The sequence below is a fragment of the Amblyomma americanum genome, chromosome 4 (assembly GCF_052857255.1).
Source record: "Amblyomma americanum isolate KBUSLIRL-KWMA chromosome 4, ASM5285725v1, whole genome shotgun sequence".
Classification (NCBI taxonomy): domain Eukaryota; kingdom Metazoa; phylum Arthropoda; class Arachnida; order Ixodida; family Ixodidae; genus Amblyomma; species Amblyomma americanum.
In genome coordinates, this window is record NC_135500.1 from 48,138,272 (window position 1) to 48,164,485 (window position 26,214).

The 26,214-nt window shown below is 45.7% G+C and overlaps 1 long non-coding RNA gene across 1 annotated transcript in view; it reads right to left on the reverse strand.

Moving 5' to 3' along the window:
* Positions 1-25,640, reverse strand: part of LOC144130108 (uncharacterized) — a 61,444-nt gene extending 35,804 nt beyond the window's left edge. Inside the window, exon 1 of the long non-coding RNA XR_013313968.1 lies at positions 25,511-25,640. This is a non-coding gene — a long non-coding RNA (uncharacterized LOC144130108). The remainder of the gene's footprint in view (positions 1-25,510) is intronic.
* Between the last annotated feature and the right edge of the window lie 574 nt (positions 25,641-26,214).

The window sequence follows — 26,214 nt, forward strand, 5'->3', positions numbered from 1 at the left end:
GTGTAAAAGGGGGTCAAATACAGAAGTTTGTGCAAAATAGGTTAGAAATCAACAAAACATAGTAAAGTACAGCAAAACACAAAAAACACGTGAGTTCAGATATGATATGGCAATTCACAGAAAGTGGTAAAAGTAAAAAACAACTATGCGTCATGTAACAAAAATATAGGAAATGCACAAAAATTTATACAAAAGCAAAAGAAAGTGTATCAGGTATACATGAAGAAAGCTGCGCATAAACAGAACCAAAGAGGCAATAGTCTCAAGCAGCTGAAAACGAAATTACATGAATCGTGAGTATATAAAAGACGTGCTAAGCGATATCAATGAAGTGCTTGAGTAGATGTTCGCGAAAGATGTCATGATTACCCTGCAGGGCGATGCAGTGTGGAAGATCGTTCCAGAGACAGATGGCACGCGGGAGTGACGAGAAGTTGAAAGCATGTGTGTTATCATAAATGCTGGCATAGCTGTAATTACATAATCTATGCGATGAGTAGGAGGGACGTTGTAGATGTGCTGGCGGTGAATAAGTGGCATGGACGTATTAGTGAAAGATAGATAAAAGTTCAATGTCGCGACGAATGTGCAATGGATGGAGCGAAAGTTCGATCCTTAGTTGGTATACACTGGACTGATAACGGTAATTTTGCGAAATGAAATGACAAGCCCTATTCTGGACAGCTTCCAACTTCTCTATTAGATATTTCTGATGAGGTGACCAGATGGATGAAGTGTACTCTAGCTGCGGTCTGACAAAAGTAATGCAGGCTTGTTTACGCGCGTGAGGGGTAGTGCTTTTCATGTTACGGCGAAGGAAACCAAGTGACCGGGAAGCATTAGCGGAAATGGCGGTTATGTGTTCAGCCCAAGAAAGGTTTGGTGAAAGACGGACGCCTAGATACTTACAGTGCGTAGTCCGAGGCAATGTATCGTTATTAATGTGGTAGGAAAAATCCGATTTGACTGATTTTCGGCTAAAAGAAATTATCTTGCTTTTAGAAATATTTAGAGTCATTAGCCACGTTTTCCACCAATCGTTATTGCGATTGAGGTCCCATTGAAGTGCAAGGTAGTCATTAGTACTTTTTATTGGTCGATAAATAATGCAGTCGTAAGCAAATATGCTTATCCAAGATGAGATGTTTACTGGCAGGTCTTTAATGTAAACTAAGAAGAGCAACGGACCGAGGACGCTTCCTTGCGGCACGCCCAATGTAACGTCGGAGGGAGGAGAGGAATAATTATTAACAACAGTGAACTGCTGGCGATTAGAAAGCAAAATTACGGACCCATGACAGAGTTAAAGAAAATAATTTGAGCGCAGAATGTTTAGATATTAGTCGGCAATGTGCTAGCCGATCAAATGCTTTGGCAAAGTCCAAAGTGATGCAATCAGTTTGTAAGGTACTGTTCATGTTGAAGTGTAGGTCGGTTGTAAACTCAAATAATTGCGTCTCACAGGAAAAGCCTTTTCTCAAACCATGCATGCTGCTTAGTGAAAAAAAAAAAGATTAGATTCCCAGGTATTCTAGAAGTGTGATGTGAAAATGTGTTCAAGCATCTTGCAACAGATGCAGGTAAGTGAGATGGGGCGGTAGTTTTCCTGCGAGTGTTTGTTTCCACTTTTGAAAACCGGTACAACCTTTGCTAATTTCCAATCGGTGGTGAGCTCACCTGTAGATACTGAGTGCTTAAAAATATGAATTAAGATGTTGCTGAAGGCAGAAATGGTAATTTTTAGTATTTTTGAATTTATTTCATCACCAGAGGGAGAGGATACTTTAAGGTTATTTAACAGGTGTACTATGCCATCGAGTGTAATGTCAACTGGTGCCATGTAGGGGTAACCAAGAGCTGGTACATACGGGATGTTAGAATTATCTTCTTCGGTGAAAACAGATGCGAAAAAAGAGTTAAATGCTTTAGGACCGTCAGCATCAGAGTAGGGGGTGTTGTTAACGTAATGTATTGAGATATAGTTACTGACGCTATTTTGACGTATTGTTTTCCAGAACTTGCTTGGATTATTCTTAAGTAGCGCATGACGGAGTTTTGAAAAGTATTTATTTTTTGCATCACAAAGGGAAGAACAATATAGGTTTAGGTAGGTTTTATATTTACCCCACGCGCATGGCGTACATTAGTGCTTTGCATTTTTGTACAATCGTTTTTTCTTATTTCTCATGCGTTGATGCTATCTTGTAAACCAGGGGTTATACTTGTCGTTTGATAGCGTGATAAGTGGAAGATGTTTGCCTACAAGTTCTGCGAGCTTGTCTCTAAAACGAATCCAGTTATCTTCTAGTGACCTTTCTTGAAAAGAGGGCATGAGGATATTATAAGAAAACACATGAAGGTCATCATTTATTCATTGTTAATCTCGTTTGTTACAGTCGCGAATCTTTCTCCTCGTGATGCCAGTGAACGGAGGTCGAATGTTAATTGTCAGTTGAAGTAAATTGTGGTCGCTCAAACCGTCTAAGTAATTTATGTCACACACTGTGTCAGTGGCTGATGCAAAGATGAGGTCTAATGTATTGAACGGGTGGGTTTAGTAACTAGTTGAAATAGGTTGCAATCTAAAGTCAAATTTATGAAGCTTGTTGAAGCTGTACAAGGGGATGCGAGCTTTGCCCAGTCGATCCGTGGAAAATTAGTCTCCGAGTAGATAAGCTACATCAGCCTGAAACAGCTCAAATACCCTCGTAAGGCTTACACGTATTTTATCTGAAAATGAGTCATCGAAGTTCGGTTCCCGGTAACAGCTGTTCACCAAAAGTTCGATGGAGGAAATAATGCAAGCTGTCCAATTGATCTCAAGATCGGAATCGGTATTTGCAGCAAATGATGCGAGCAATTTTTTATGCCTAAGAGAACGCATCCGCCTCGCTCATGAATGCGATCCCTCCTGTATATATTATATTGCCACACTGCTCACATTCTGCGAGCGCCGCCATGCGGCCGAACGGCATCGCAGGGCTCGTGGGCAAAAGCGAAGAACACGTTCCCGCTCGGACGCGCGCTGCTGGTCTTCTTTGCCTTCGTATAAAAGTCCCCTTTTGTGTCGTCCTACGTTAGTCGGCGACATTTTGGTGGAGGGTCTGGGTATCGTCCCATGAACGCTGACCCGAGGACAATTCTGACGATCATCAGCGCCGTTTGGACACAACACCCGTCCACAATGCGAGCCACCGCCTGCGAGGCCTGCAACCTGAGTGTCAGCCACTGACGAGGTCGGTGCGTACCATGACGTCTACTACTGGCAGTCAGAGAGGTCAGACTTCCAGCACTGTCCCACCGGTTGTAGTCCTCACACCTCGCTCGCCGCCAACCTTCCACGGCGATCGGTGCGAGGATGTCGAGGACTGGTTGTCCAGCTTTGACCGTGTGGCCACTTTTAACCAGTGGGACGACGACCTAAAACTACGAAACATGTATTTCGCGTTCCAAGACTCAGCGAAGACATGGTTCGAGAGCAATGAGGCATCCTTTACCAGCTGGAGAGCGTTCCGTCGTGAGTTGCTCGCTACCTTCAGCACCAACGCACGCAAGGAAAACGCCGAAATCACCCTTCGCTCTAGGTCACAGCAGTCGAACGAAAGCGTACGTGACCATGTTTATCGAAGATATAGCGCGTCTCTTCAGTCGGGCTGACCGTGCCACGCCCGAGGCTACGAAGGTGCGCCACCTCATGCGTGGAGTGAAGGAGCAGCTCTTCGCTGGCCTCATACGCGACCCTCCAAGAACCGTCGCTGACTTCGCCAAAGAAGCCACGGCCATGGAACGTTCCTTGCAGGAACGCAGTGCGCAGTACGGTCGTCTGGGCAGTGTTGCGGCCACCAACTATTGTGCGTCACTGCCAGTCGCCGCAGAAGAGGCGCTTCGAGAGCTTGTGCGGAGTGTGGCTCGAGAAGAACTGCGCAACCTCCGCTTAGATGCTCCACCTGCCAGTGTTGCAGCAGTAGCCGATGCCGTCCGTGACGGAATTCGGCGAGTAGTCCAGCCACCACCGGCACCACAGCCGGAGCCGTACATCATGAGCTAGAGTGAAGCCCTGTGGAGACCTGCGCCAGTGCCACAGGCATTCCGCCCTGCTGCCGAACTAACGCAGGGATGCCTTCTCCCCGTCGAGCTGCGTGACCCGCACCCTGTTAGAAAAGCGGACGTGTGGCGCACACCCAACAAACGGCCACTATGCTACCACTGCGGGGAGCCTGGTCATGTCATCCGCAACTGCCCATACCGGCGGATGGGATTAAGAGGATTTCCACCGAGCGCACCTCGACCACGCTATAGTGAGAGACCGCGAGACATTGAGCAGTACCTGGCCGATCATGTGCTGCCCTCACCACCTCCACGACGTCAGTCTAGGTCGCCGTCTCCAAGACGGGTTCCCAGTCACACATCATCCGCTGGCCAATTCAGACGTACGTCCCCCCGCCGGGAAAACTGAAGACGGCGGCCTCCAGGGGTAGGACCGCCGCTGCCGCAGAGAGTGAACACCCTCCATCCGATGGTTGTATGCGACGACCCGAACGCCGACGACCCCAGCCGCCGACCTCAAAGACGGCCTCACCGCCGACCGCAACGACGATGCCACCGCCGACCCCACCGACGACCGCGTCGACGACCACTCCGATGACCTCACCGACGACCCCATCGACGACGGCACCAAACACCTCACCGACGAGTTCTCAAAGAATTGTTTCCGCCGCGGAAATTCTTGTTGCCGCCGATGGCTATGACCTGTCAGCACTCGTGGATACCGGAGCCGACTTTTCGGTCATGAGCAGCAACCTAGCCACGACCCTCAGAAAGGTTCTAACACCTTGGCATCGGCCGCAGATACGCACAGCTGGTTGCCATGTGGTGACGCCGGTTGGCGTCTGCACCTGCCGTATTTAAGATCCGAGGTGCAACTTTAATTGGCTCCTTCGCCGTGCTACGAGAGTGTTCCAAAGAACTTATTCTCGGCATGGACTTCCTTAGAGTATGGCGCGGTCGTCAACCTGCATGAGCAATTGGTATGGTTTTCGACACAGCGAGCCGTTGCTACAGACCTAGAGCCGCACAGAGCAGCACTACGCATCTCTGACGACCACCCAACGATACCGCCGAGAGCAAGCAAGTTTGTCACAGCCAAGTGTGATGCAAGCTTCGGTACTCGGGGCATTGCCGAAGCGAACATGTCGCTGCTACTGTCTCGGCAAGTTTGCGTTGCTCGCGCCCTTGTCGACCTGGTTCACTCGCGTACTGAGCTCTTAGTGACCAACTTTAGTAGCAAACCCCAACATTTGACGACAAACACAGTGATTGCCGATTTTGAAGAACTTGGCGAGCATGCCGTCCAATGTGCCTTATCCACAACGGACCCCGGAACAGGACACGGCAACAGCCATTACGATCGACGTGAACCCTGACCTTCTGATCAATCAGAAACGCCGCATGTAAAACCTTATTGACTCTTTCCGCGACTGTTTTGCGTCAGCCTCTAAGGTTTTTCAGACGCCAATAACTAAGCACCGCATTATCGTCGATAGTGACCAGAGACCACTATGTGAGCGTCCTTATAGTGTTTCGTCGAAGGAACGTGATGCCATCTGCCGCCAAGTTGCCGAAATGCTCCGCGACGACGTCATACAACCATCGTCGAGTCCCTGGGCATCACCTGTTGTTTTCGTCGCAAAGAAAGATGGCAGCCTACGGTTCTGCGTGGATTATCGACGTCTCAACAACGTTACCAAAAAGGATGTATATCTAATGCCGCGCATTGATGACTCATTAGATCGCCTCCGCCATGCTACATACTTTTCGTCACTCGACCTGCGTAGCGGTTATTGGCAAATCGAGGTCGATGAACGTGACCGAGAAAAGACCGCCTTCGTTACTCCTGACGGATTGTACGAATTTAAGGTGCTTCCTTTGGGCTTGTGTTCAGCCCCTGCAACGTTCCAACGTATGATGGACACCGTACTAACTTACCTGAAACGGCAGTCCTGCCTTGTGCCTTGTGTATCTCGACGACGTCGTGATTTTTTCCTACACGTTCGAGGAGCACCTGAAACGTTTGCGTGCTGTTTTCGAGGCCATTCGTTCCGCAGGTCGGTCTCTGAAGCCTGAAAAGTGCCACTTCGCATTTATGGAGCTCAAGTTTCTTGGCCATATTGTGAGCGCTCAGGGCGTTAGCCCTGACCCAGAAAAGACGGCCGCCTTTGCTGCATTTCCGCAGGCAACAGATAAACGAAGCTTGCGGCGTTTTTTGGGGCTTTGCGCCAATTATCGGAGGTTCGTTCAACACTTCTCAAAGCTCGCAGAGCCGCTGACTCGCCTGACAAAAGACTCCGAACACTTTTTCTGTGGTCTGGATCAGGAAACAGCTTTCACAGAACTTAAGGCCCGCCTCCAATCTACGCCTATCATTGGCCACTTCGACGAGAAGGCCACCACGGAACTGCACACAGATGCCAGCAATGTTGGCCTCGCTGCGGTGCTTGTGCAGTGGCAAGACGGTGTGGAACGCGTGCTCGCATACGCAAGTCGCACTTTGTCCCGTGCCGAAATGATTTATTCCACCACGGAAAAGGTGTGTCTCGCTGTTGTGTGGGCAATCACCAAATTTCTTCTCTACATGTACGGCCGCCCGTTTCGAGTCGTCAGCGATCATCACTCCTTCTGTTTGCTTGCGAACCTCAAAGATCCATCGAGGCGCCTTGAACGGTGAAGCCTTCGGTTGCAAGAGTTCGACGTCACTATAGTGGATAAGTCGGGTCAGCAACATAGCGATGCAGACTGTCTCTCCCGAGCTCCTCTTCCGTGCCCACCAGATGAGCCCGACGACGATTCTGCTTTCCTAGGGGCTGTCACCACATCCGACCTTGCCCGCCACCATAGGGCCGGCTGCGAACTGCTGCCTCTAATCGAGTACCTCGAAGGAACCGCTCCGTCTCGGCCCAGACTCTTCCCTCGCGGACTTTCGTCGTTTTGCTTAATAGATGGAGTCCTCTACAAGAAAAACTACGGCCCGACCGAAACTGCGTATCTCCTCGTTGTCCCAACCGCGCTTCGTCAGGAAGTTCTCGCTGCATGCCACGACGACCTTTCTTCTGGCCACCTTGCTTTTTCCAGAACTTTGGGACGCCTCCGCCACAGGTACTACTGGCCTCGGCTTGCTGCGGTCGTCCAACGCTACGTTAGAACCTGTCGTAAGTGTCAACGACGGAAGATACCACCGACAAAACCGGTCGGTCTTCTGAAGCCAATTGATCCAACGCAAATCCCATTTCAGCAAGTCGGCATGGACCTACTGGGCCCATTCCCAGTGTCCTCCATGGGTAACCGTTACATTGTTGTTGCCACGGACTACCTCAGCCGCTAATGTGAAACCAAGGCTCTTCCCCGTGGCACCGCGGCTGAAATTGCACAGTTCTTTGTTCGCCACATTTTGCTTCGCCATGGTTGTATTAACTGACCGGGGAACTGCGTTTACCTCGGCTCTTACACGTGAGGTCCTCCGTCTCAGTGGCACCAGTCATAGAAAAACGACTGCTTACCATCCTCAAACGAATGGTCTGACTGAGAGGCTGAACAAGACCATTGCGGATATGATGTCTATGTATATCGACTCTGACCATCGCAACTGGGACGAAATACTTTCTTACGTCACGTTTGCGTACAACACCGCCCTCTACGAAACGACGCGCTTCAATCCCTTCCGTTTGGTGTATGGCCGGGACGCTCTAACCATGCTGGATGCCATGCTGCTCCCAGATTGTGCCCCTTCATCTGTCACCGGCGCTGGCTAATTCACTCGTGATGCAGAAGCCGCTCGCCGCCTTCCTAGACAACGAATTCGACACCAGGAGAGCACTGAGGCCCGGCGTTACAACCTCCGCCACAGGGAGGCGATTTACCAACCAGGCGAGCACGTCTGGGTATGGAGCCCTATACGTTTACGCGGGCGCTCTGAAAAGCTTCTGCGCCACTACTTCGGCCCCTACGAAGTACTACGTCAACTCAGCGAGGTGAACTATGAAGTGTTCCCTCAAGGAGTCGTCCGCTCTTCTCGACCGCCCAAGTCTGAAGTCGTCCGCGTGTCCCGCATGAAACCGTAATACGCCCGTTAGCCATTGTCGGAGTTCACATTCAGTGCCGCCGCCAGACGCACGTTCGCATTTTCGGTGCCTCAGTTCTGTTTTTCCCCTTGCCGGAGGCATCGAGGCGATGCCTCTTGAAAGGAGGGGGGCAATGCCACACTGCTCACATTCTGCGAGCGCTGCCATGCGGCCGAACGGCATGGCTGGGCTCGTGGGCAAAAGCGAAGATGACGACGTTCCCGCTCGGACGCGCGCTGCTGGTCTTCTTGGCCTTCGTATTAAAAGCCCCCTTTTGTGTCGTTCTACGTTTGTCGGCGACAATATGAGTTGGAGCCAGAAAGAACTTCGCTGTCTTTGATATCGGGATGTAGCCATGTTTCGATGAAAGCTATAATATCGGAGTCACTTTCTTTGAGAAAAGATGAGGCACGAGCGCTCTTGGACAAGATACTTCGGATATTAGTATATGATACTGATAAAGAGGAAGATATGACAGGTTTAGTTTTTTTGTGGATGTGCGTACTATTGCCTCGTATGAGCTACTGATATATCTGCATGACAGCATCAGTAGCGACATTGTAGATGTACGTTTTTGTGTCCATGCGCAGTTTATCAACAGATAACTTATACTTCAATTTATGCTGCTTTGCGAACTCGGTCAGCTTTGCCCTTGCCTTGCGCGTTGTAAGCGAGAAATCTTCACGAACTGCAAAATCTGTTCCCATAAGTTTAGGCCCTGATGACAGGACAAGTGTTTTGTCCTTGAAAAAGGTCAACTTTGCAATTATTCGCCTCCGCTTCTCAGCGTTATATTTCCCCACTCGGTGAACCCGCTCAAACTGATGGCTGGTAGCGGTAATTTATAACTTTTCCGCACAGAATGTTATTATTTTCTCCTCGGAAATTGCCCAGTATTCATCTGATTCAATTTATATTCCGAAGAATAGAAATAGTCTTCTATTCCGCATCCTATTTTCCGCATCGTCACACCTTGACGCTATGGCTGTCAGCAGATTCGAGACGCACACTATGTCGGCATTTTTTTCTTCCTCTGTTGTACTAAGTGATGCGATGGCTGCTTCTAAGGACGCTACCTTAGCAGCAAGTAGCCGAATTTCGTTTTCACTTTCTGTCTGTTTTTCTTTGGCATCTTTTATCTCCTCCAGTAGGAAAGCACAACCGTCTTCCAATTTACGGATCGTTTCACGGGCCTCGGCAAATGTGTCAGCTTCGCCTTTAGTCATGGGACCGTTGTTGGATTCAACATCACCAGAGAGCATTAACAAGATGTTGCACAAGCCGGAAAAAAAGCCACTAAAAAAACGCGAACATTCGCTTCAACATGTCTTCAAGAGCAGGTGGGCACGACACCGCCAAAAGACAGCAATTGTTACTATTAACAGAAGTCGCGTTGTTCAAGTATCAAACCTGCAGCATGAAGCAGCGTGAGTGCATCATCCCAGGTGCGATGTCGTGTTCGAAGTGTGCGCTTTTTGGGTGGTTCCAATACTGCGCGCCGACCACCTCGAACGCTGGTGTTGTAGATTCGGGTTGCCAGACGAGAGGGTAGGATTCTTACAGAAGTGGTGCGTTTCGACTGGAATTCGGCAAAGTCAGTAGCAGGTACCGCGAAGGGAGGTGGCCTGGGTGAAGGAGCCATGAACAGACCGTCCAGCTAAGAGCCGCCTGCAGCATCAAGCAGCGTGAGTGCATCACCCCAGGTGCCATGTCGTGCCCGAAGTGTGCGCTTTCTGGGTTGTCCGTATACTGCGCGCCGACCGCCTCGAACACTGCTGTTGTAGATTCGGGTTGCCAGACGAAAGGATAGGATTCTTCCAGAAGTGGTGCGTTTCGTCTGGAATTCGGCGAAGTCAGTAGCAGGTACGGTGACGGGGGGTGGCCTGGGTGATGAGGCCATGAACAGACCGTCCAGGTAAGAGTGGCCTGCAACATCAAGCAGCGTGAGTGCATCATCCCAAGTGCGATGTCGTTCGATAGCTGGCTGCATTCTCCTTAATTTAAGCTGAACACTTTTAGTTAGCCTCCACGTTTGTGCTCCGTCGGTGAGTACCGGCAAGATACAGCTGTTGTACACTTTTCTCTAGAGGGACATTGCTAAACTACCATTCATGATATGAGAGAACCTGCCATATGCGCTCCACTTCATTCATATTAATCCAGTGATTTCCCTTTCATAATCCGGATCAGCCGTGAAAACCTGCCCCAGGTGGACGTATTCCTTTACCACTTCCAGCACCAAGCTACCAATTGTGTTCAGCGGTTTCCTTGCTAGACTGTTGAACATAACTTTGGTTCTCTGCATATTAATTTTTAGACCCAGCGTTCTGCTCTGCCTGTCTAATAAACTGATCATGGTTTGCATTTCATTTCCTGAGTGAATCAGTAAGGCAATTTCATCAGTGAATCGCAGATTATTTCGGTATTCTCTATTGACTCTTCTCCCCAACTGTTTCCATTTCAGGCCTCGCAATACTTCGTGAAATCAGGCGGTGAATAGCACTGGCGAGATCGTGTCTCCTTGCCTGACACCCTTCCTTATTGGAATTTTATTGCTGACTTAATGGAGGACTATGGTAGTTGTGCAGTTCCTATATGTATCTTCCAGTATTTTGACATAAGGTTCTACACCATGATTCCGCAATGCCTGTTTGACAGCTGAGGTTTCCACTGAGTCGAATGCTTTCTCGTAATCAATGAAGGCTACCTATAAGGGTTGGTTATATTCTGCGCATTTCTCTACCGCCTGATGGATAGTGTGAATATGATCTATTGTGGAATATCTTTACGAAAGCCTGCCTGATCATTTGGTTGATTGAGGCCTATGGCTGTTCCTGATTCTATTTGCGATTACCTTAGTAAATACTTTGTAGGCAAAGGAAAGTAATCTGATCGCTCTGTAATTTCTCAAGTCCATGGCGTCTCCTTTCTTATGAATTAAGATAATGTTACCATTCTTTCAACATTCTGGTACGCTTATTATTTAATTATTATGTCTAATTTCTTGTAGTATTGTTCGTGGATCGCCATTTCTTCGAACCGGTAGTACAGAAGTTTAGCTCGTTATTGGGCATGGTGGCACCGCAGTGAACATGTCGAGTAATCCATTCATCTTCTTGCTCCAGGCGCTTGGTCTGCTCATTTCTTGCGATCGCTTCGTGGACGGCACCCGGACAATCAACCGTGCCGCATCAGCACCGCTTGCTCCGCATTGTACCGAGTGCTGCAAAGCCCCGCTGAACGAGCTGGGTCCCGGCGCATTTCTTGGACGGCTGGATCAACTGGTCTACGCCCCCCTCGGAGGCACAGCGGCTTCCACAGCGCCGTCGTCATCACGTGCCTATAAAGGGCGCGATGCGACCGACAGCGGCATTGGGCATGGTGGCACCGCAGTGAACATGTCGAGTAATCAATTCATCTTCTTGCTCCAGGCGCTTGGCCTGCTCATTTCTTGCGATCGTTTCGTGGACGGCACCCGGACAATCAACCGTACCGCATCAGCACCGCTTGCTCCGCATTGTACCGAGTGCTGCAAAGCCCCGCTGAACGAGCTGGGTCCCGGCGCATTTCTTGGACGGCTGGATCAACTGGTCTACGCCGCCCTCGGAGGCACAGCGGCTTCCACAGCGCCGTCGTCATCACGTGCCTATAAAGGGCGCGATGCGACCGACAGCGGCATTGGGCATGGTGGCACCGCAGTGAACATGTCGAGTAATCCATTCATCTTCTTGCTCCAGGTGAGAAAACGGTTTGGCAATTGTTACAGATGTAGCGACATTTTTCTTGTGGTGCTGCCTTGCCCAGGCGAAGTGTATACAATTATTTGTGATAGCATAGTCTCTTTGAGGTACTTGCTGCTGCTTGCTGGGGATGTGGAAAGTAACCCCGGACCTAACATGCAGGAAGTCCTGACTGAAATCCGCAAATTGGCTGGTGAGATAGCTGAAATAAAAAAATGACAACGAGGCTATAAACGAATCTCTGGAAGGCATTCATGCGAAACTGGACACGTTGGCTCATCTCGAAGGCAGAATCGCAGGTGTTGAGGAGAAAATGGAGACATTTGAAAACATCATTAGTAGGCTAGCTCTTCAGGTTGATGACCTTGAGAACAGAAGTAGAAGATCAAACTTAATTTTTTACGGAATTACGGAAGAAGAGGACGAGAAAACAGATGACCTGAATTCAAAAATCACAGAAAAAATTAACGGTACCCTTGGTGTCACAATCTCGGGAATCGAGAGAATGCACCGCCTAGGCACCAAAGCTGAAACCAAAACCCGACCAGTTATTCTGAAGTTGCAAAGCTTTAGAGACAAGGCAAACATAATGAAGAATTGTTACAAACTAAAGAATTCCGGTGTTTCGGTTGGCGAAGATTTTTCTTTACGTGTACGTGGCATTCGAAAAAAAACTTTGGGATAGCAGCAAAGACAACCGAGATAGGGGTGAAAAAGTATCACTTATGTACGACAAGATTAAAATCAATGAGCAGGTTTATGTCTGGGACGACGTTAAAGAAGCCAGAGTACCCGTGGCAAAAAACCAGCCATTCAAAGGGGGAAAAAACCGATCAAGCACGTAATACCACCCACCTTAATCATAGTGAACATAAACGCCAGAAGTGTCGTCAACAAAACTACAGAACTTGAAGCATTCATTCTCGAACACTCTCCTGATATTGTCGCAATCACAGAAACATGGCTTTCTCCTGATATTTCAAGTAGTGATGTCTTCCCTCCTGGTTACACTGTCATGCGCAAAGATAGGTGCTCTCGCGGCGGTGGTGTGGCAATCTTGATCAGGGAATACATTTACGTCACACCCATGCCAGAAATCATAGGCGCTGAAGCACTTTGGTGCAAAATCATGGTAGACACATCCGTCTTTTTTTTAGGCACTATGTATCGGCCCCCTAATGCTACCCTAGATATCTTACACGTGCTAGCAAATTATATGGAAAGTCATTTCACCCACAATACTAAGATAATCCTTACGGGAGATTTTAACCTGGCTGGCATAACGTGGGACACGCTTGATAAAAAAAATGCCGATACAGCTCATACAGATGCACTGCTTGATGTAAGCTTTAACTTCGGCCTTAGACAGCTTATCCAGGAACATACACGTGTTACCGCAGTAAGCAGAAATGTACTCGACTTGATTTTTGTGAGTGATAGCATTGCAAATGACAGAGTTTCATGGGAAGTTGTGGATGGCGTATCAGACCATAGAGCAGCTAAATGCTTCTTGCTGCTGGGCGTGCCATCACCTACGGTAAAGATGAGTGCACGAATTTTCGACTGGACAAACGCCGACGACGTTAGTGTACTGGATTATCTAGATGAATCGTATTCCACCTTTAGTTCTCTCGCCATGAATAGTTCAGCTTCAGTAGACACATTATGGTCAGCGTTTGAAAGAATTATTCAGCACTGCTTATCAGCATATATTCCCACAAAGGTCAAGCCGGTGCATAAGAAAAACCCTTGGATAACAAGAAAAATTATACAATTAAAGCGCCAGACTGCAAGACATAGGAAACTGAGGAATAAACTGCCGCTACCCGTCTACACTGATAAATTATGCGAAAAGTCTCATGCACTAAAGGCAGCTATAAAAAAGGCTAAAGATGAGTACATGAACGTCACCCTAGGTAATTTTATCAAAGTATCTCCTTCCAAGTTTTGGCGGTACCTCAATTCGAATTCACGTCAGGACAGTAATCCACCACCCGCCGAGGCTATCGCGAAGGCTACAGACTTCAATGATTACTTTATATCAGTATCTACGCACGACAGTGGAAAAAAACCTGACCTAGAATATCCTCCGAGTAACACAGCAAAAATAGATGATTTGATCATAAATGAATCGGGCATTCTTTCCCTCTTACTTGAAATAGACCCTAAAAAATCCGGTGGTCCCGACAACATACCAAATGCATTTCTTAAGCGTTACGCGGAATGGATGTCAAAGTTCTTGCTGATTATTTTTGAAAAATCACTGCAAACAGGCGAAATCCCGGAGGAATGGAAAATTGCCAAGGTCATTCCTATACATAAATCGGGCAACATTACCAACGCATCCAATTATCGACCAATCTCGCTTACTTGTACAACATGCAAAATCCTCGAACATTTAATTCTTAAACATATCCTATCATTTCTAGAAAAAAATAACATAATTGTGCCTAACCAGCATGGCTTTAGAAAAGGTTTGTCTACGACTACTCAATTAATAGAGACAATTCACGACCTAGCGTTTACAATAGACAAATGTGGCCAAACAGACATGATATTCTTAGACTTTTCGAAAGCGTTCGATCGGGTCTCCCACCCTAAGCTCCTCCAAGAACTTTTCCATTATCTCGGTGACAATAATATTACCAAATGGCTGAAAGGCTACCTTACAGGCCGGCGCCAATATGTACACTTTAAAGGGCACTCTTCAGATTGCGGCGATGTGATGTCTGGCGTGCCACAAGGCTCCGTTCTGGCCCCTGTCCTCTTTCTTCTTTTTATCAACGACCTGCATAATAGTACTAACATAACAGTAAGAATGTTTGCAGACGACTGCATCATTTACAAAGAAATAACCTGCCATGCAGACCAAGCAATTCTAAATAGTGCCCTTGAAAGCATAGCACAATGGTGTGAAACATGGCAGATGACGATTAATGTAGAAAAAACGGCTTGCATGACAGTAACAAATAAGAGAGCGGCAATAAATCTCCCTTATTATCTACAAGGACAGATGTTAAGGAAAGTAGAAGAATATAAATATTTAGGAGTAATAATTTCCTCGGATCTTAAATGGAACAAGCAGGTAGCCTATATTACTAATAAAGCACTGGCAGCTCAGTACTCGATTAAACGATCGCTTAAATCCGCATCAGTCGACACTAAGCTCTTAGCATACACTTCACTTGTTCGCTCCATAATGGACTATGGAATATTATGTTGGCTCCCCTTCCGCAAACAATACATTGAAAGATTAGAGGGCGTACAACGAAAAGCGGTCAGATTTATTTTTAACAAATATCGCCGTCATGACTTCCCTACACAGCTCCTAAGACAAGCCGACCTTCCCACTATACATAACCGAGCCAGACTACTGCGCCTCAAGTTTCTTTTCCTTCTGCTTAATGGCGGTATGAAAATCGATACGAGTAAGTACTTAATAAAGTCAAACACGCGCACTACCAGAACAAAACACCAACAGCACTTAACCGAGTACAGATTTCACAACGATATATTCAGGTACTCTTTCTTCCCACAAGCAATCCGTGAGTGGAATAGTCTGCCTTGCGATGCTGTCAACTGCGCATCACTTAAAGATTTCATCGCCAACATATCACGCTTTATTTTGCAATAACGACTACGATGCTGGTGCGCTAACTCTTGCACTCTTTTTTCCTTGCGGACGATGACATCCCGACTTTCTTATCTGACTCTCGCTTATTATATTTTTTTAACCATGTTGCTCGTTTCTCATGACAGTATCATTCTTCAGCAGCTATTGTTTCATTTCTTGCTCCTTAAAAACTTGTCTGCATTTTTGCTACCGTGCCGAAGTCCTCAAATATGCTACTTGCTCCTGTTTTGCTATTTTGTTTTACCTTTTGTATAATGCATATTGCCTTGTTGGACTACGATCGCCTTTGTGTTGGCACTTACTTGACCTGTGTTATTTTAGTGTATGTGATGTCCCACTCCTGCGACGGCCTCAAATGTGAGGCCAGAAGTATGTTCAAATAAATAAATAAATAAATTATTTATGTAGAACTGTATCCCGGCCTATGCTAAAAAAAATTAGCTATGTTCTAAAGATATCTGTTTAAGAAAGCGATGCGATAACTTTGGTCGTCAATGCTCTAACTAAATAAAATCAGTTTTTATGCCTTTCACCACCCAGATTAACGTAAATTTTCATACAAGAAGCTCAGAAATGGTCGCATTCGACTTCACCGAATAGGACACTTGTGTTCCGCGATATTCACCTTCAAGTTTCTTACTCCATACGCGTAATTGCGCATACAAGGCGGCGACAGTAGGCGAATAGCTGCTTCCTATGTAACGGAGCAGTTCGTGCGTCGTTTGGCTTGTCAGAAGTGTAGACGAAGAGGTGAGGCTGATGACTCTGCCTTGGTTTCTTCTCACTGGCGAAATGGATGAAAGAGATGCGCCACACAAGAGTGGATTCCCACTCTTATCGTCACTGTCGGCAATTAGGTGATTATTTGGTGACAAATATCCCGAAATAGAAGCAAGCTTGAAGGCTTTCAAAAACAAAAGTCTTTGGACATGGTTGCCTTAACATTCCCATAGAAAATGGTTACGCTTAATACTGTGGCATATGTTTAATGAATAATCGTTAACTAAATAGGTTATGGAAAAAAAATCTGCCTCCCGATATTCCCGCGTAAGCTACATGCTGTAACTTCATTCGTGTGCTGCTCATCATTTGTTTTTTTTTAAATGCTGAATACCTCGTTTACAGCACACTGCATTGGTGTATGTGTGTTAGGCAGATTGAAACGGCAAGTTTGCAGTACCTCCATACATGCACTGGTTTTCCAAAGACCTAAAGAAGATGTCAAACCCGTAGCGATGTTCGGCAGTTTCGTTGGCTCCCACAATTTAATAAGAACTCAGCTATTCATGAAAAGCGATCTGCGAATATATGCTGTCAGAATGGGTTTCTTCAAAGTAGCTTGCAAAGGCTGCTCTGTACTTCTCCTTTGGCTGCTGCTATTCTGTCCTGATGAGTACAGCAACCAAACGGGGCAGTGTGGAAGCACTCGTTACAGAACCCATAATAACTGTTAGCAATCCGACCCGTTCGCGCGAATAGGTGCACAGTGCCTTATTTCTGAAGAAGTGACTTTCTCTACTCTGTTCAGTGCGCGAGAAGTTTACGAAATACGGAAGAATTAAAAGCGGTGGTTGTCCACTTCTTTTCCTTAATTTTTGTCTCATTATTTATTTATTTATTTATTACTATTATTTTCAAACTATTGATTTTTAGCCTCATTTCTTAGTTTCCTCGATTATAGTTTCAATCTCGTCAAACTCTCTCAAGCTTCTTTATTCACTTTTCAAGTTCAAGACTCTCAATTTTTATTTTGAAACGTTTGAGAAAGTCTGGTCGGATTCTGATTATATATGGATGCGCACAAAACTCTGGCCAATTCGACCCTGTGGGTATGTTCATCGCTTTAGAAGCAACAACAAAAACAATTTTATTCTTTTTCTCCTAGTTTCCGCGCATCAACATACCTCATAACAGTCTAACCTTTTTTACTGCGAAGCCAGTACCCGCGTCGCAATGGGAAAAAGTTGGCCATAACAGAGTGGAACCGATTCTCTGGTAAGTGACTGTGCTGTACAAGTAAAGATTTGTTCTTTGCTAAGCTGTGACCCCACCCCCTTGAGAACACACCCTTGGGAAAAGCGGGGTACTTCAGAACACAGAATAAAAATTTGCGATGTAACATTGTAACATGGGGTTATCGCAGCATTTCTTGAAAACAACAAAAATCAGAAACGCCTGTGCACTCGACTTCGTAACATACCATGATGTCAGGTGTCCAATATTTGGGCAAATAACATAGGAAAACTGCGAAGCTCTAAACGGCGTTTTTTATGCTTCGCACATTTCCAATAAAAGCTGTTTCCGTTTATTGTACTTTGCCTTATGTTTAAGTAACAAATATCCCCATGTATCGGCGTGCACGCCGATATCCGTATAGTACCGCAGCGGTGGCCTAGTGGTTTGAGCATCCACCTCGGATAAGGAAGGTAGGGGTTTCAATCCCCAATGCCGCCGGGTAGGTACCCAGTGGTGATGTAAAGGGTTAAGCTTTACCTCGGCCTCGTTCTTTTTTTTTTTTGTGAAATACTTCAGAAATGATTCTTTCACCCCACCTTTCGCAAACCAATATACCTTGTTCCATGGATCTCTCTGGTGACAGACGCCTTTGCGCCACAAAAAAAAAAAAAAAAAATCTGAGCAGCAGTTCAACTATGTTACACCGAACAGTCGAGCGATAGCTGTTATTTCAATTCTATCACGCGAATATTGATAAACGACATGCTTTGGATTCCTTTTAAATGTAAAGGCCTTCCAAAGGTCACACCAAGGTCAAAACAAGGGAATGACTAAGTCAGATTAGGCTGAACATGGTTTGGTCCAAGTCGAAGAAGGTCAAATTTCGTGGGGTGGGTGGACCAAATTTTGGTAGTGACCCATGTCAGATTTCAAGATTACCATTGTGATGTCCATAGTCAAATCAGTCTGGGCACCGATTTTCGTCCAAATCAGTAAAAGTCAAGTTTTGAGGGTGGACCAAATTTTGGGAGTGGTCCGGGTAAAATCTGCAGACTACCATTGAATCTAGCACATTCAAATTAGCCTGGACATCGATTTCGGTCCAAAACGATGGACTTTAAACAGGGGAGTGGCCCTGATTAAATTTCGTACATTACCATCGTACTGAGCACATTCAAATTAGCATGGACATACATTTTGGTCCAAGTCGAAGAAGGTCAAATTTCGAGGGGTGGGTGGGACAAATTCTGGGAGTGATCCGTCTGAAATATTTAGATTATTATCGTGATGACCATAGTCAAGTCAGAGTGGGCACCGATTTTTGTGCAAAACAATAAAAGTCAAATTTTGGGGGTGGCCCAAATTTTGCTTGTGGCCCGGGTCAAATTTGAAGGCTACCTCGTGTCGAGCACATTCAAATTAGCCAGGACATTGATTCTGGTCTAAATCAATGAAGGTCAAATTTCCGGGGTGGGATGGGCAACATTTCGGAAACTGTAGATGATGTCAGGACGGCGCGAAAGGAACAAGCACGAGAGAGGCACTAGAACGCAAGAGGACACACGCTTCTTGTGCATCTCTCGTCCTTGTTCCTTACATCATGCACAGCTATGAACTAACTAGCCCAAACCAAAGTACTTCTTGAGCATATTTCGGAAACAAACCGGGTCTAATTTGGAGACAACATCGCATTAGCCATAGTCAAAGTACGCTTCGGCGTCTGACTTCAAGGCTGCTGCTATAAGATTTCTAAGTCCGAAGGTCATTTGAATGTCATGCGAACACATGGACGAAAACTCGAAATTTGCAGTTAGTAGAGCTTTCACTCTAAAATTCACTATCATCATGGATACCAATATCGTCAGACAGTTGCCTAACTAGAGAAGACCAGAGCTGCCCAAGGGGCGCACTGTAATATGACGGGCAGCAACATCTTGTTGTAAGACAAGTAACTACATAGCAGGACTACAGTGGCTTTAGCAGGCACAAAATTGCGCATAACGCATTCAGAATGGTGCACTCACCTCGCCTCTTCTTCCAGGCTGGCCTTGTACTCGGAATACTTGCTGCGACGCCTGACACGCCTCCCTGCGAGCCTGTGCCTTGACTTCGACGCAATGGCCCGAGGATTGGACGCAGCAACCAGTTACGACAGATCACCAGCGGCTAATCTGGCAACAACGAGCGCATTCACCACTATCAGCGATGACCACCGGGAATATAAGCAGCCTCCAGCAGCCGCCCCTGCGGGGCACGACACCGCATTCAGAATGGTGCACTCACCTCGCCTCTTCTTCCAGGTCAGTTACCTAAACGCTTGCCGTTGCGTTAGATCCAGCAATCGTTGTTTCTTTGCGGTGTCGTGCCCTGAGCTGTTGTGTGATGTGTTAGGATTGCTTGACGGCAAAGCCGCTCACGGCGTTAGTAACCTGCTCTTGATGCTCTGCGGCGACGTGGAGACAAACCCTGGTCCCAACCCCGGAAACGAGGATGTACTGTCAACTGTGCTCGCTACGGTACAAAGAATAGAATTAGGTCAAAACGACATTCGGAGCGAATTGACTGCGCTTAAGCACTGGCGTGCCTGTGTTGACGTCGAGCTGAAGAAACTATCTGAAAGGATTCGCACAGTCGAAGTTGATATGGCGGAACGTAAGGTTGAGCAGGTTTCGGCAGCATCCGAGTCCGGACCGAATATGTCAGGTACTATTGGCGCACAGCTTCGAAAAATCGAATCGAGATGTGAAGACGCGGAAAACAGACTTAGGCGATCCAATCTGCTGTTTTTTGGCATTCCGGACGAGATGTCTGAAACATGGTCGACAGCAGAAAATAAAGTTATAAATCTCTGTTCCGAGAAACTAGGGGTTAATCTTCAATCTACACAAATTGAAAGATCGCATCGTCTAGGGCAGTTTCAGACTGAGAAATGCAGGCCAATCATAGTAAAACTTACATATTTTAAGGATAAACAACTTATTCTCGAAAACGGAAAGAAGTTTAAAGACACCGATTATGCAGTGCGTGAGGACTTTTCACTACAAACGCGGCTCGCCAGGAAAAAGCTCTTGGAATTTGCCAAATCTAAAAAAACGGCCTACAAGCTCAGCGTAGACAAGCTGCGCATGGGTGATTCAGTATACATGTACGACTCTGACACTGACCAAGTAATAGAAGTCTCACGATAGCTAAGATGCCGAAGCAATGCACGTGTTACCAAAAACCCGATCCAGTCGCCTATAGATAGCATTCCAAGCCCACCTCTCCATTTGACATTCACTAACATACGCAGCCTTCTTCCTAAACGCACCGAACTCTGCTCATATCTTGATAATAGCAACTGTAATATACTACTTCTAACGGAAACGTGGTTGCGTCCAGATATCGCTGACGAGGAACTTCTGCCTGATAGCAACGGATTTCAAATTTACCGAAAAGATAGAATAAGCAAAAGGGGCGGCGGAGTATTAATTGCAGTTAATAATAACATTTTGTCTTTCCTTGTGGGTATTCCATGTGAACTGGAAATCATATGGGTAGCAATAGCATCCCGCCTCGGTAATACTGTCTTAGGCATCTGCTACAGGCCCCCGGACTCCCCTGCCACGTTTGTCGCTGACCTACATGACAATATCACGGCTATTCGAACCAGATTTCCTAAATCTGACATTTTCTTGTTCGGGGATTTTAATTACCCAGACATTGATTGGCTGAACCTATGTTCACATTCATCTGCCTCTAATGAGTTCATGCAGCTAACACTCGATTTTTCTTTTGTTCAACTAGTCAATGCTCCAACACGCGATGCTAATATTTTAGACCTTATTTTATCATCTGCTCCCGAGAGGGTTAGTGATATATCTTATAATGACGGGTTCAGTGATCATCAGCTTCTTCAGTTATCGATTAATGCCCCTTATTACTCACGCCGCACCCAACCAAAACAGATTCTAAATTACAGGAAGGCTGACTTTGACGCTATTAATCGTTGTCTCGAGCATTTCTCCGAAATTCTTGTGCGTGATTTTTCATCCCGGTCTGTTAACGAAAACTGGACTTTGTTCAAAGAAAAAATAGCGAAACTGGTGCGTAAACACATACCGAGAATAACATTACGGGTCAACATATCTAAACCTTGGTATAATAATTCCTTACGAGCATTGAAAAACAAGAAAAAACGTCTTTTCAGAGCCGCGAAACGAATGCGCACTGATTCTGCGCATGCTGAGCACAGACTGTGTGAAGCATCATACTGCCATGCCATCCGGAAGGCCAAACATAAATTTTTATCACAGGACCTTCAATCGCTCATAAAAAATAACCCCGCAATATTTTGGAAAACAATTTCCCCGTCACGCACGTCGGACACCATTTCATTGCTTGATGAAAACAAATGTCCAATACCCCAAGAGAACTGTCCAGTCACGTTTAATGACTACTTCACATCAGTATTCACTACCGAAGACTATTCCAACCTACCTCAACCCCAAGAACTCAATTACCCATTCATGACTACAATAGATATAACAGCAGAAGGCGTAGCGTCTCTAATTAACAGTCTTAAGGTATCAACTTCCTCAGGGGTAGACGGAATAAATACAAAAATTCTCAAACACACCATACATCCCTCTAGTATCATTCTGTGTCATATTTTCAGGCAATCTTTAGCAACCGGCGAAATTCCTTATGACTGGAAGATTGGCAAAATAATCCCTGTTTACAAATCTGGCGACAAAAACACAGTTAGTAACTACCGCCCCATATCACTAACGAGTATTCCATGTAAGTTACTTGAACACATCGTTGCATCTAACGTCGCGCGCCATCTTGAGAACAATGATTTCTTTTTCCCACGCCAGCACGGATTCAGAAAAGGGTTTTCCTGTGATACACAACTAATTGAACTTACCAGTGATTTATTCAAGAACATGGATGAAAACTACCAGACTGACTGCATATTCATTGACTTTTCCAGAGCGTTTGACCGTGTTGCCCATTGTCGCCTTATAGCTAAAATATCGTCGCTTAATTTAGACTCGCTAACTGTCTCCTGGATCCGGAACTTCATATCTTTTCGTAAGCAGTTCACGGTAACAAACAACTTTTCATCACCCCTTAGTGACGTCACTTCTGGCGTCCCTCAGGGAAGTGTTCTCGGTCCCTTATTATTTTCAATTTTCATAAATGACCTGCCATCGCATCTTACATCATCGGTCCGACTGTTCGCCGATGACTGCGTAATTTATCGCCAAATCCGCTCAACCACTGACCATGCAATTCTTCAGCAGGACCTTGAATGTGTAACTAACTGGTGCACATCATGGCAAATGACACTTAATACTGACAAATGTAAAATCATGACAGTTAGCCGGAAGCATTCAAACTCGCTATTCACTTATTCCCTTAACAGTGTCACACTATCCCGCACGTCTTCCTATAAATACCTTGGCGTTTATCTGACTTCAAATCTTTCTTGGGCGGAACATATTCAATGCATAACTGCTAAAGCATCGCGCACGCTTGGCTACCTGATAAGAAATCTTCATAGCGCACCTGTTTCTACCCGCAAGCTAGCATACTTAACATTTGTCCGTCCCCAACTCGAATATGCATCAGCCATCTGGTCACCACATCAGGCTTATTTAATTCATTCACTCGAAGCAATTCAGAACCGTGCAGCGCGTTTTATTTCTCACGACTACAACCGTCATTCCAGCGTAACAAGCATCAAGTTATCTTTATCGCTAATAAGTTTACAGACACGTAGGGATATCGCACTTCTTTGCTTACTACAGAAACTAATATACAGTCGTCACGCGTCCACACTGCCCCTTACACGTCCAATGCGCACTTCACGTCGCCTACATAATAATCTTAGCTTCCAACGTCTATTCGGCCGAACACTCGCGTTTAATTCTTCTGCTTTGCCACGTGCTATCAAGTGTTGGAATGGCCTTCCGGATTGCATTGCTACCATACGTGACCCATTAATCTTCAAAAACGAATTGACCACCTTCATGCATCCATGATATTGTACATAAATTGTTTTCGTATGTGTTGTCAAATCCATGCAGTGCCACTATTTGTTTGCTGTTTTTCCTCTGTGTCAGTATATTACGGTTTTTTTTTTCATGTACGGTGTAATCATTGTTTGCAGTCCAATGTATTTAATATTGTTTATTTTTTGTTCTTTCCACTTTGTACCATCTTTTGTCTGCTAAATATTGTAACCCCTCCCCTCACACAATGTTCCAAGTGTGGAACCTGTGAGGTATTTGTATAAATAAATAAATAAATAAACACTAGAAATCCGCGATGCGGTGCTAATCCATGCAGCGCCTGTCCTTCTGCTTCTCTGTTCTTTATTTATTTATTTGTACAAAATACCCCTAAAGGCCCTCAATTTGAGGGTATTACATATGGGGGGGGGGAGGCGGCGTATATGCAAGTAATCAAAGGAAATAAATAAATAATCCAAACATTCCAGAAATTACAAACATAAACAGATAAAAGCATTTGGATCCATGGAATAAATATACAAAAACGGACATAATTAAACATTGAAGCATAAATGTCAAGCAAAAGAAACATTAGCAGAGCAGCAGACAGTAAAGTTAATACAAGTTATACAATGTCTATCCACAACGGCATGAAAATAAAACAACGAGAATCATCAATAACAGAAATAAAAGACAAAAACCTAACGCACTGGTAAGTTAACAATGCACTAAAAGACGTTACGCAGTAGTGGCAGATATTAGTTTATAAAATTTCTCCGGATCAGTGGTGGTAGCAACAACTGAAGGGAGAGCGTTCCAGTTGGTTATAGTGCGTGGAAGGAATGAATGTGCATAGTTAGATATACGGCATGACAAGCGCTTAACTTTAAATGGATGGATTGTGTCGTGTTTGCGCTCATTGTTCACCTTAAGATTATAACAACACCCGTTAAGAATATCCCCTCGCCTAAACCACAGTCATCCAGTAGCTCTCATGAAATGCCATACGTCAGCGATGAATGATTAATTCTTTCCAAATGCAATAGCCTCATGGAATTCCCTGCCTGATAATATTGCTTCGTGCACAGATGGAGAAATTTTTCGCACTAAACTAGCAAGTCACTTGTGTTTAACATGATTTTTTGGCCTTACCAAACAATCTGATCCTCTGCTACGCTCTTCTATTTTTTTACTTTGTTTTGTTTATTTGCTTTTGTTGCTGTTGTTATTGTAGAAATGGTACCAATCTGTTGTTATACATCGTTCTTGTCTCCGCCTTATGTAATTCCCGCAGGCCCTTAAGACTTCATTAAATGAAATGGAATGCACTAACTAGTCGCAACCCAAGTTTAATACAAATTTGTTCCATTTAGGTTTTACTTGGCGCGTCATGATTTATTATGCATGCGGTGTCTCTCAGGGTAAAGCATATAAAGGTAACACATAGAGTGTAAAAAAGCCCATCCTTACGCTTTGACACATACATACTATAGTTGGGTACAAGCTAAAAAAAGCGGCTTTTCCCTGCCGAAGAACTCTCCTTCAGCTCGCCCAACCGCCAGAATCTATCTGTGCAATACATTTTTCATGCAGCTACGACGGAAACAAGTAGAAACCAATTTAATCATAGCCCTCTTGAATGGGCCCCTTGCAAACGCAGCGGTATGCCGGTGACTTCGACGCTAGGGACTCTAGTGTGACCCTGCCAGTTAGGGCGTTAGGGGAACAGCGGGACGCCGGAGCACATGCGCAGGCGGATAACCAGAAGGGCGCTGTTGTTCTGAGCGTGCGCACTGGTCCCCCGATATTCCTCTATTCCCATAACCGCTAGAGTCCCTGTCTTCTAAAACAATATTTAAGGTCGGCCTTCCGCACTTTCAGCCGCGATAGCAAACTTGGTTCTGCACAGTAAGCGCGCTGATGTGCGTTAGGCGGCGCTAGTGGTCAGCGGGGAAACTCCAGCGCAGGTCCCCTGTAGTGCAAGACCGTTAAAAATATAATAGGTGCTGCGAAATGCTGCTCCTGAGCTCATGGTTTTTTTCTTTTTCATATTGGAGTTTCACGTACCTGGTGCCGCGGGCCTCGGTAGTGACAAGAGCCATAAAGACTAAAACAATGATAACGCAAGTTTTCATACTGTAAGATTTTCTGCAACGTCGCCCTCCGGTTGGATCTGCTAAAACTGTGCTGCCGCCCTGGAAGTACTTCTCAAACCAAATGAGATTCGCCAGGCGCAAAATTTTCTCGAAAAAAAATTTGAAGCGAGATTATGTATAGAAATGCACGAATGCCGCGAAAACGAAATCCCGAGCAGTTATAAGGTCATGTCAAAATTTGCATGCATAATCGTAAGAACCTTAGTGGAAATTAGAACAGCTTCTACTAAAGACTCATCATGTACCATAGAAAAATGTAAATTGTAAACTCTATAGAACTATGACCAAACTCTCCTGGTGCTCAATATAAGGCGTGTATTTTCAGTGAGGCTTGAATGTCTGTAAAAAAGAAGCAACTGTGTCTTAGCGCTACCTCCAGCAGACTTCCTGCTTCGTCGATTACAAGGTATGATAAATTACTGGCCTGCACTCTTAAATTAGTGTAGCTCAGTTGGTAGAGCACAGTACGCTGCATACGGAAGTCTTAGGCTCGAATCGGTTTGGCAGGGTATTTTTATATAGGCGCTATATATTGTCAAATAACTTGCCAATTTAAAAAAAAATCGTTTCTACGCGACACCTCTCCTCTCCTCCTACCGCCAAGACCCTAGTTGT